This window comes from Phasianus colchicus, chromosome 31 (genome assembly GCF_987193195.1).
Source record: "Phasianus colchicus chromosome 31, bPhaCol1.hap1.1, whole genome shotgun sequence".
In the NCBI taxonomy this organism is placed as follows: Eukaryota; Metazoa; Chordata; class Aves; order Galliformes; family Phasianidae; genus Phasianus; species Phasianus colchicus.
Window position 1 is genome coordinate 521468 of NC_143466.1, and position 9353 is coordinate 530820.

The following is a 9353-nucleotide window of genomic DNA, read 5'->3' on the forward strand; positions in this document are numbered from 1 at the left end:
GCAGTTCCGGCCCGCCTCTGATCTCTGTCTGATTGGTCGGCGGCAGCGCCGCCAGCTCCGATTGGCTGAGGCGCAGAGCGCGGGAGCGGCCGTTGCTTCCGGCTCGGACCTGACCGCCTTTCCTCTCAGACACCGACGGCCCCGCAGCCGCATCCGCAGCCGCAGCGCGCCGGAGCTGTCCGGGCAGCACCGAGACGGAACCGCGGCACGACGGGAGCGGTGCTGAGGAAAGCGGCGCCGGAGGTGTGCGGGAGAACGGCTCCGGGCCGGGGAGAGGAGAGGAACCGCGCGCGGTCCCAGCCGCCCCGCCCTTCCCTCTGCCGTGGGATGCGGGGATTTGGGACGGCTGAAGGACTCGGGGCCCCAACCGCCTCAGCGCTGCTGCCCGCATCCGGCAGCACGACCCTAATGCCTCCGAGCCCTCCAGCGCTGCTCCCGGTGCCCCCCGGGGCTGAGGTGGGCTGTGGGTACGGGGGCGGTTTGGGAGATACGGGGGGATGTGGGAGTTTAGGGGCTGTGGGGGCTGCAGAGGGGCTGTGGGGTAATATGGGGTATGGGAGGGGGGTATAGGGTAATGTGGGGTGTAGGGGGATGTGGGGAGATATCGGGGGATGTGGGGTGTAGGTAGCTGTGAGGGGAATGTTGGGGAATATGGGGTTGGGGGGGCTATTGGGTGCTATAGGGTGCTTTAGGGGGGCTGGAGAGGGATATAGGGCTGCGTGGGTTATAGGAGGGTATGGGGCTATAGGGCTCTGGGGGGCCTTCGGGGGTGGATATAGGGGTATGTGGGGCTATAGGGTGCTTTATTGTGGCTACAGGGGAAATTTGGGCTATAGAAAGCTGTGGGGACTATAGAAGAGGTATAGGGGATATATGGGAGAAGAGGGGACTATGCGGGGGATATAAGGGGATATGGGGCTATAAGGCACTGGGGGGCTTTAGGGAGCGTTTTGGGGCTCTAGGGGGATATAGGGTGCTATGAGGCTATAGGGAGCTGGGGGGACATGGGGCTGTAGAGGGCTATTTGGGGAGCTACACAGTTCTGCGGGGAGATCATAAGGGGCTCTGGATGGGCTATAAAAGTGTTATAGGGGGATATGGGAGTATAGGGGGCTTTATTGTGGCTATAGGGAGATATGGGGCTATAGGAAAATGGGGGGACTATAGATGGATTATAAGGGGATATGGGGGGATATAGAAGACTGGGGGGCTCTGGAGGGGGGATATAGTTCCGATGTTGGGGGGCTATATGGAGCTATTGGGGAAGTTATACAGTTCTGTGGGGAGCCTATAAGGGGTAGTGGGAAGGCTGTAGGAGAGTTCTAGTGGGATATGGGACTATAAGGGGCAGTGGATGGGCTTTAGGAGGACTATAGGGTGATATGTCACTCTAGGGGGTGCATGGGGGATATGGTTCTATAAGGGGCTGTGTGGGGTCATAGGGTGATAGGGGGCTATAGGGTGGGCTATAAGGGTTGTGGGGCTAGAAGGCTCCCCCCTCCCTTTAAAGGGTTAATGGAACTATAGGGGGTTGTGGTGGGCTGTGGGAGGGTCTGTAGGATAATAGTGGTCTGGGGAGGGTCTATAGTGAGGGTTGTTATACAATAAGGGGTTGTGGGGGGGACGTAGAGGGGCTGAGAGGGGCAATGGGGGAATATAGGGAGATGTGGGCCTATAGGGGGTGAATGGAAGACGTGGTTCCAGAAGTGACTGTGTGGGACCCTAGGGTGATGGAGGGCTATAGGGTGGGCTATAAGGGGATGTTGGGCTAGAAGGCTCCCCTGCCCCCCCTCTCCCTCCCTTCCCCTTGGCTTTAACCTATCCATAACAGGGTGGCTGAAATGCCAGTCATGAAACTTAAATCAGAATTGGAGTTGTATTGGAATAGAGTAGGATTGTTTTGTGGTCTTAAATCTGAAACGTGTTTTCTCCTTGGGCTTCAGGTACAGATATTGTTTAATAATGACTTTGAAGAAGGTTTCACTATCCAGTCTCCTGATCAAGAAGATTTTTGGAGGACTTAATTATGAGTAGAGTTGCTGCTGAACGTCCACTTCCAACAAGCAAGCAGTGAGGTGCATCTCAGCCTTTGCTCACTGCAAGGTACCAGCCATTCAGTCTGTGCTTTGCGGTGATTTTCCATCAGCACTTCTGCTTGTATGTGAGCTATGTTGGGGGTATAGGGGGATATGGGACAGAGGGAGATGTGGTGGGGATATAGGGGACTGTGAGAGGCTATGGAGGGGCTATAGAGCTGATCTTGGGCTGTGTGGGGCCATAAGGTGATAGGGTGGGCTATAAGGGGATGTTGGGCTAGAAGGCTCCCCTGCCCCCCTCCCCCTTCCCCTTGGCTTTAACCTATCCATAACAGGGTGGCTGAAATGCCAGTCATGAAACTTAAATCAGAATTGGAGTTGTATTGGAATAGAGTAGGGTTGTTTTGTGGCCTTAAATCTGAAACATGTTTTCTCCTTGGGCTTCAGGTACGGAAATTGTTTAATAATGACTTTGGAGAAGGTTTCACTATCCAGTCTCCTGATCAGGAAGAAAGAAGAAGGTTTTTGGAGGACTTAATCACAAGAGGAGCTGCTGTTGATCCTCCACTTCCAAGAAGCAAGCAGGTGAGGACATTGTGCATCTCAGCCTTTGCTCACTGCAGGGTACCAGCCACTCCATCTGTGCTTTGCGGTGATTTTCCACCAGCACTTGTGCTTGTATGTGAGCACCAGGCATCCGCTAACGCTGTCTGATAGCTTTAGGCTGGGCAGACACGGGAAGCACTGCCTGCAGCAGCAGCAGCTGAGCTCTGTGTGGCAGAGGAAGGAATGCGGCGTCTGGAGGAGCAGGAGGAGGAGACCCCGCGTGACTCTGCGTGTTCTGCAGGGCCGTTCCTCACAGACTGCCACTGACAGACGTTTGGGGCACTGCAGAGCCTGTTGGTGTGGACGAGGTAAAGCAGTGTTGATCTGTAATGCCATTTGATCTGCGTGCATGCAGGATTTCCCTGTGTTTGTATGTCTCAGTGTCTGTGGCCCTGGTTTTGTTCAAAGATGTCAGACCTCTGTGTTCCCCCTCCAGCTGGTTCTGAAGAGCCCTTCCATTTTTGAGAAGGCTGCGGATTTAGTTCAGCATCTCCTGATGTGTCACACAGATTCAGGGCTTTCAAGAAGTCGCTTCTTTGAAGTGTTTAAGATGGTGAATTCTGCCAGACAGAGTGCTTGTCTAATCAAACCTTTTAACCCCAAGGTTTGTTCTGCAGGTCCCGATGATGGCACAGGCATTAAACAGCCTGGAGCTCGTCGCTGGGGAGAGGCTGCGCATTGTGTTTTGAAGGGAGAGATAGAGGAAGGGTTTGAACAGTGTTGTGCAGGAATGGAAAGCTGGTAAGAGAAGAGGTGTGCGTTCAGAGAGCGAGGGCTGTATGGCTCATCTCTGTGTTCCAGCAGGAAATGCAAGGCAGAACTCTCTGCTCTCTGTTCTTTCTTGCAAGGTTGCTGCCCCTCAAAGTGCACTGTGGATGGGCAGCGCGATGACAGCTCAAGGATGGCAGCAGAAGATGCAGCACAGCCCTCTCCAGCAGCAAGGTGCACTGATTTGTCTAGCTAATTCTTGAAGTAGAGGGTGTGTTTAGCTTCCAAAGTCAGTGGCTTGATAGCCTTAGGATGGCTTTGGGGCTCTTCCTCTGTAACTCACGTCCTAAGGCAGTGAAGGTGTTCCCTTGGTCTGTACAAGTGGTTCCTGTACAAAGCCATGGTTGTCTGCCTGTAACAGATAGTGAAGGTGATGGTTTTGTGACTGCAATTATGGAGTCAGCATTTTAATGGCAGTTGCACCCCACTAACATGCAGCTTTTTCTGACACAGGCAGGAGATGGGCAGCAGGACTGCAGCTCCTCTGGCAGCTTTGCAGCTACGTCAGGAAGCAGAAGACGTGGATTTAACAGAAGAACTCAGTTACTGGGACGTTCCCCTGTTCTTCCCCTACCTGTCCCCTTGCCTCAGCCCGGATTCCTCTTGCATTCTCGTAGGTGTCCCTTCCATCCCCCAGGCTGCTCCTTGCTTCCCCCAAGCTAATCCTTTACCTTCCCGTAACAGACCACCCGCAATTTCCTCAGAGCCCCAATAGCTCCCTCAGTATTTCCCCAGCACGACCCCGTAGGCACCCCACAACCCCCCAGACAGCCCAGAGCCCCTTACTGACCTCCTCAGACCTGGTACTCCTCCCTCATTGCTGGCCAAAAACCTCACAAACCTCCATAGTCCCCAGCAGCACCCCATATCGCCCACTGAACTACCACTGAACCCCCTTATTTCCTCCCTCAGACCTCCCTTAACACCTCCAGGGCTCTTTACCGAACTCACAGAAAACCACACTCCCTGACAGCACCCCTGACACCAATACCAGGCCCCTCCTCTCCCCCTGCACCTGCAGGCTCTGTTGTCATATCCATCCCATGGGCGTATATCCCCCACACCCCGCCACAGAGCCCCATAACTGCTCCAGGAGCTCCTCAGACCTGGTGCACCTCCCCCACAGCCAGCCTGGGACCTCACAGAGCCCCATAGTCCCCAGCAGCACCCCTTATCCCTGCTCTGGGCTCCCCTAGATCCCCCCTATTTCCTCCTTCTGACCTCCCTAACCCCCTCGGGTCATCCCTTGGATCTCACAGACCCCCACAGTCCCTGGCAGGACCTCCATCACAAGTCCAGGACCCCAGTAGCCCACCTGGGGCCACTCCTCACCCCCTTTTCCTTCCAGGTCCCATACAACCGTACGGTGCTGGGGCTGGGGTGACTGCTGCGGAGCTGAAGCAGGTGTAGGGCACAGATGTGGGTGAAAGTGATGTGGGGGGCATTGGGGATATGGAGGCACAGGAACATGGGAGGGACATGAGGGGATGTGGGGATATGGGCCACAGGCTGCAGGAGCGGAATGCTGCGCAGGAGAAGGTAACGCGTGAGGTAAAGGTGGGACTTGTGGCTGTGGGGACGTGGGGTGGCATGGGGACGTAGGGGGTCTGGGGGCACGTGGGGAGGGGTTTGGGGTGAGAATGGGGGATGAGGGGCGGTGTTGGAGTGCATTTCTTGATTTCTTCCTCAGAGGGGGTTGGGGTTCCCTGTGGCCCAAAGGTGGAGCCCTGATCCATAACCCCCCATAACCCCTTATCACTTGGCGTGACCCCAAGGCTCCACATGACCTATAACCCTGTGAGCACCATAACCGCAGATGAGGCTGTGGACAGTGATGGGTCTGTTCTTGGGTTGTTCAGGGGGTACTATAGGGTGGCTCTGGGGCCGCTGTGGATCAGCTGCCTGTAACGTCCCCTGACCCTCACCTTGCCCACGTCTTGCTGGGCAAGATGGGGTTCAAAAGGGCAGTGGGGGGCTCTGGGAGAGGTTTCATGATTGGAGCAGATTCACCGCCAGCTCCGTGTGGGGCTACGTCAGCCCCACTGAGCTGTGGGTGTGTCCCATAGCTGCCCCAGAGCCATCCTAGAGCACCCCAGAACAGCCCCATCGCTGCCCACAGCCCGTGGCCAGCAGCAGTTCCACCACCAGCTGTGTGTTGGGTAAAGGCAGCTCCTTGGTGTGGCTCTGCCCCATAGCTGCCCCAAAGTGCCCCTTTGGGGTCCTCCCATAGGTGTTCTTTAGCCGTCCCACAACTTTGCAGGGCTTCCCCACATCCCAGCAGATCCCCCCGGTGCCTGCGGGGTGTGCGAGAAACGCTCTCATCACTGCCGTTCCGTCAGGCACAGCTCTCGGTGCAGCAGCAAAGCTCGTCCGTTATTGCTATGGCATTACTGCACTCTCCCTCCTCGTGGTGAGGGACAAAAGGCGCAGCTGCTGCGTGAGTTCCTTCTGCTCCTGCAGCTCTCCTCCTGTGGCAGTCCCTGCTTGCCTGTTCCCTCTTGGCTGGGGACTGCAGGCTCACAGTCTACGCCACGCATCTGCTCTGCTGTTTTTCCAGATGAGGTCTACGGCCAACCTGTTCCTTTTGGGTTATTGTGTGCTTTTCTATGCAGACAGGCAGGCAGGATTTCTTACAGCTGTTGCATTTGCTGTGTCTCAGGCTCCGTCCTGCACCCGTGCCTTATCTCGTGTGCAGTCTTCACCTGACCCTGGTCAGAATGTCCTGGCCCTGCTGTGCTCTGCTCAGCATCTGTCTGCTGAGCAACAGCACTCTGTCACTCTGATCCTACCTTGTGCTATCCCTGCAGACGTTAGAATACTTTCTCTGCCACTCTTCAAACCGTAAGAGGTCAGATGATTTCCAGCAGCACACAGCTGCCACACACAGCCATGCTGACCACGGCAGGCTGCAGCTTCTTCTTGCAGAGTCCCGTAGCAGCGGGTGACCGCTACGGAAAAGGGGAATTCCACCGCTGATGTTCTCCATCCTTCTTCTACACCACCATGCAATCCTTCCTCCCTGTGCTGCGCTGCTGTCAGAGTTCTTTGTCCATTTCTCGGGGTCGTTGCAGCAACTGTTCCAAATTTCTTTACCACTGTCCCTACTGCTCCAACTGACCCAATCTGGGACGCCTTTTTGTAAGGAATTCTGTGTTCATTCTGCAGCTGACTTGGACTTCTTCTCCCACGTCCCCATTCAGGAGTTGATCTGCTTCAGTCCATCCCAGCTCCATTCCTGGTTCAAGCATCCCTCCTTGCCATCAGCCTGGCTCCAGTCCCTTCCCCAGTCGCAGTGGGATCGGTTTGTTCTGTTCCCGTCCACTTAGAGAAACAGAAGCTTCCTGCCCACCAAACCTTGCAACAGGCATTTCCCTACAGAAGCATTCACGTCCTTCTTCTGGCCCCTTCGGCCAGTTCCCAGCTCTCCAAACCGAGACGTAGGGCTGCAGCCCAGCCCATGTCTTCTTTGGGGCAGCTCTGGGGCAGCGCCACCCCGAGGCGGAGATGCCTTTTCCCCACACACAGCTGGTTCTATGGCCACATGGGGTGAGGACACGGGGTAGTGGGTCACGTGGGGGTCCTGCAGGGTCACAGAGTTGTGGGGTGACGTTGGGTCAGATGGGGTTCCGGCTCACAGTGATGGGGCCAGATGGGATGGTAGGGTTAGATGGGGTGTCATGGAGTTACGGGTCACATGGAGTTAGATGGTGGGGGTGAGGTGGGGGCAGGGATCCCAGAGTTCTGGGGCCACATGGCAGCGGGTCGCAGCGTGATGGGGGCAGGCAGGGTCAGGGAGTCACAGGGTGGTGTGGGGCTATGGTTCACACAGGGCCGTGGGTCAGGTGCAGCCATGGGGTCACGCACGTACAGGGTTATGTAGTCATTTTGGGTTATGGCTCGTGTGGGGTAATGGCTCATGGCCCCACCTTTGGGCCACAGGGACCCCCAGTCCCCTCTCAGGAAGAAGTAAATCCACTCCAACACTGCCCCACAACCCCCTTTTTACCTCAAACCACTCCTCACATCCCCACCTTCCTTCTGTGTCCCCCTATCCCAGTGTCCCACCTGCAGCGCACATCCTGCCTTCTCCTGGACAGCACTGTGCTCCTGCAGGCTCTGTTGTCATATCCATCCCATGGGCGTATATCCCCCACCCCCCGCCACAGAGCCCCATAACTCCTCCAGGAGCTCCTCAGACCTGGTGCACCTCCCCCACAGCCAGCCTGGGACCTCACAGAGCCCCATAGTCCCCAGCAGCACCCCTTATCCCTGCTCTGGGCTCCCCTAGATCCCCCCTATTTCCTCCTTCGGACCTCCCTAACCCCCTTGGGTCATCCCTTGGATCTCGCAGACCCCCACAGTCCCTGGCAGGACCTCCGTCACAAGTCCAGGACCCCAGTAGACCACCTGGTGCTGCTGAACCCAGTGTCCTCAGTGAGCTGTGCCACAGTGCAGCACCCTGAGCCCTTCTGCATTGCTGCGGAACGGGACACACGCAGATCCCAGGGCAGTGGACACTGCTCTGCATGTCACTGCCTGGCCCAGGAACTCCTCCCCTGTGCTGTCTGTGAAAGTCTTTTCTTTGCTCCTGGCATAACTTCCATCTCCAGAGCACATGAGGAGTGTCCCTCAGACTGTGGCTCCTGGTTAACCCCGCTGCGTCCAAACGAGGAATCCTGTAGCAACCCACATCTCAAGATGAGGCTACAGCTGTGCCCCAGTGCCCTCATTAAAGAGAGGAGATTGAATTAGCATAACAGGACATCTTTCCTTCTGACATTTCCCACCGTCTGCATGTTGGCTGTGCCATGCAATCGGCATTTGGTCATAGAGCTGTGAGTGCAGGTATGTGTGCATACGGGGTGTGCAGAGATGGTGTTGAACATCAGAGTGTGCACAGCACGTGTCTGTGTGCAAGGCTGGAGCTGCGCTCGTGTCTTCATGCATGTGGGTGTGCAGTGGGGTGGGTTTGCACATGTGTGTACATGAACGTGGGTGTGTGCATCAAGGTCTTTGCACGTGGCTGTGTGGTTCTGCTCACATTTGCACGCAAATGGATGGAGTGTGCACACAGGGCTGTGTAAGGATGTGCTTGCAGGTGTGTGAATGCACAGGTATGTGCACGGGGAAGTCTTTGCACGTCGGTGTGTGGTTCTGCACACATATGCGCACACAGAGCAAGGGAGCAGTGGAGGTTCCTTGGAACAGGAGATTCCTGGGAGAGGCGGAACTCACATGAGAGTGCTGGAGAGCACAGAGCTTGGAAGCACAGCTCCACAGCACTGCGCTCTGCACAACAGCCTGCAGGATGGCATGGAGCACTGATAGAACCAGGACAGAATCACAGAATCACACAGAATGACCCAGGTTGAAATGGATCTCAAGGATCATCTCTGTCACCTTCCCACCACAGGCAGGGCATCCACCTCCACATTTAATACCAGCTCAGGCTGCCCAGGGCCCCATCCAGCCTGGCCTTGAACAGCTGCAGGGATGGACAGGGCATCCACAGCCTCTCTGGGCAGCTGTTCCAGCACCTCACCACTCACAGCAAACAACTTCCCCCTGACATCCAACCTCAGTCTTCCCTGCCTCAACTTCAAACCATTTCCCCTTGTGCTGCTGTTATCTACCCTTTCAAAGAGCTGTCTCCCCTCCTGTTTCTAGGCTCCCTTTAGGTCCTGAAAGGCTGCGATGAGCTCATCCCGCAGCCTTCTTTTCTCCAAACTGAACAAACCCAGCTCCCTCAGCCTGTCTTTGTAGGGGAGGTGCTCCAGCCCTCTGATGATCTTTGAGGGTCTCCTCTGGACCCTCTCCAACAGCTCTCTGCCTTCCTTGTACTGAGGGCCCTAGACGTGGAGGCAGTACTCCAGATGGGGAGTATGCGCCGCCTCAGCTTCTACAGGTGGGTGTTTGGGGGGGGCACCGAGGAGGGGACTGGGC

General features: G+C 56.2%; 1 long non-coding RNA gene and 1 pseudogene across 1 annotated transcript; both read left to right on the forward strand.

Moving 5' to 3' along the window:
* The first annotated feature begins 97 nt into the window (after positions 1-97).
* LOC149914110 (uncharacterized) lies at positions 98-5549 on the forward strand. The gene is made up of 7 exons (XR_016460656.1): positions 98-456; positions 1944-2103; positions 2484-2621; positions 2754-2950; positions 3260-3383; positions 3491-3584; positions 3864-5549. It is a non-coding gene; the product is annotated as an uncharacterized LOC149914110 (long non-coding RNA).
* A 1315-nt stretch (positions 5550-6864) lies between these two features.
* Positions 6865-8838, forward strand: LOC149914111 (uncharacterized; annotated as a pseudogene).
* The last annotated feature ends 515 nt before the right edge of the window (positions 8839-9353 follow it).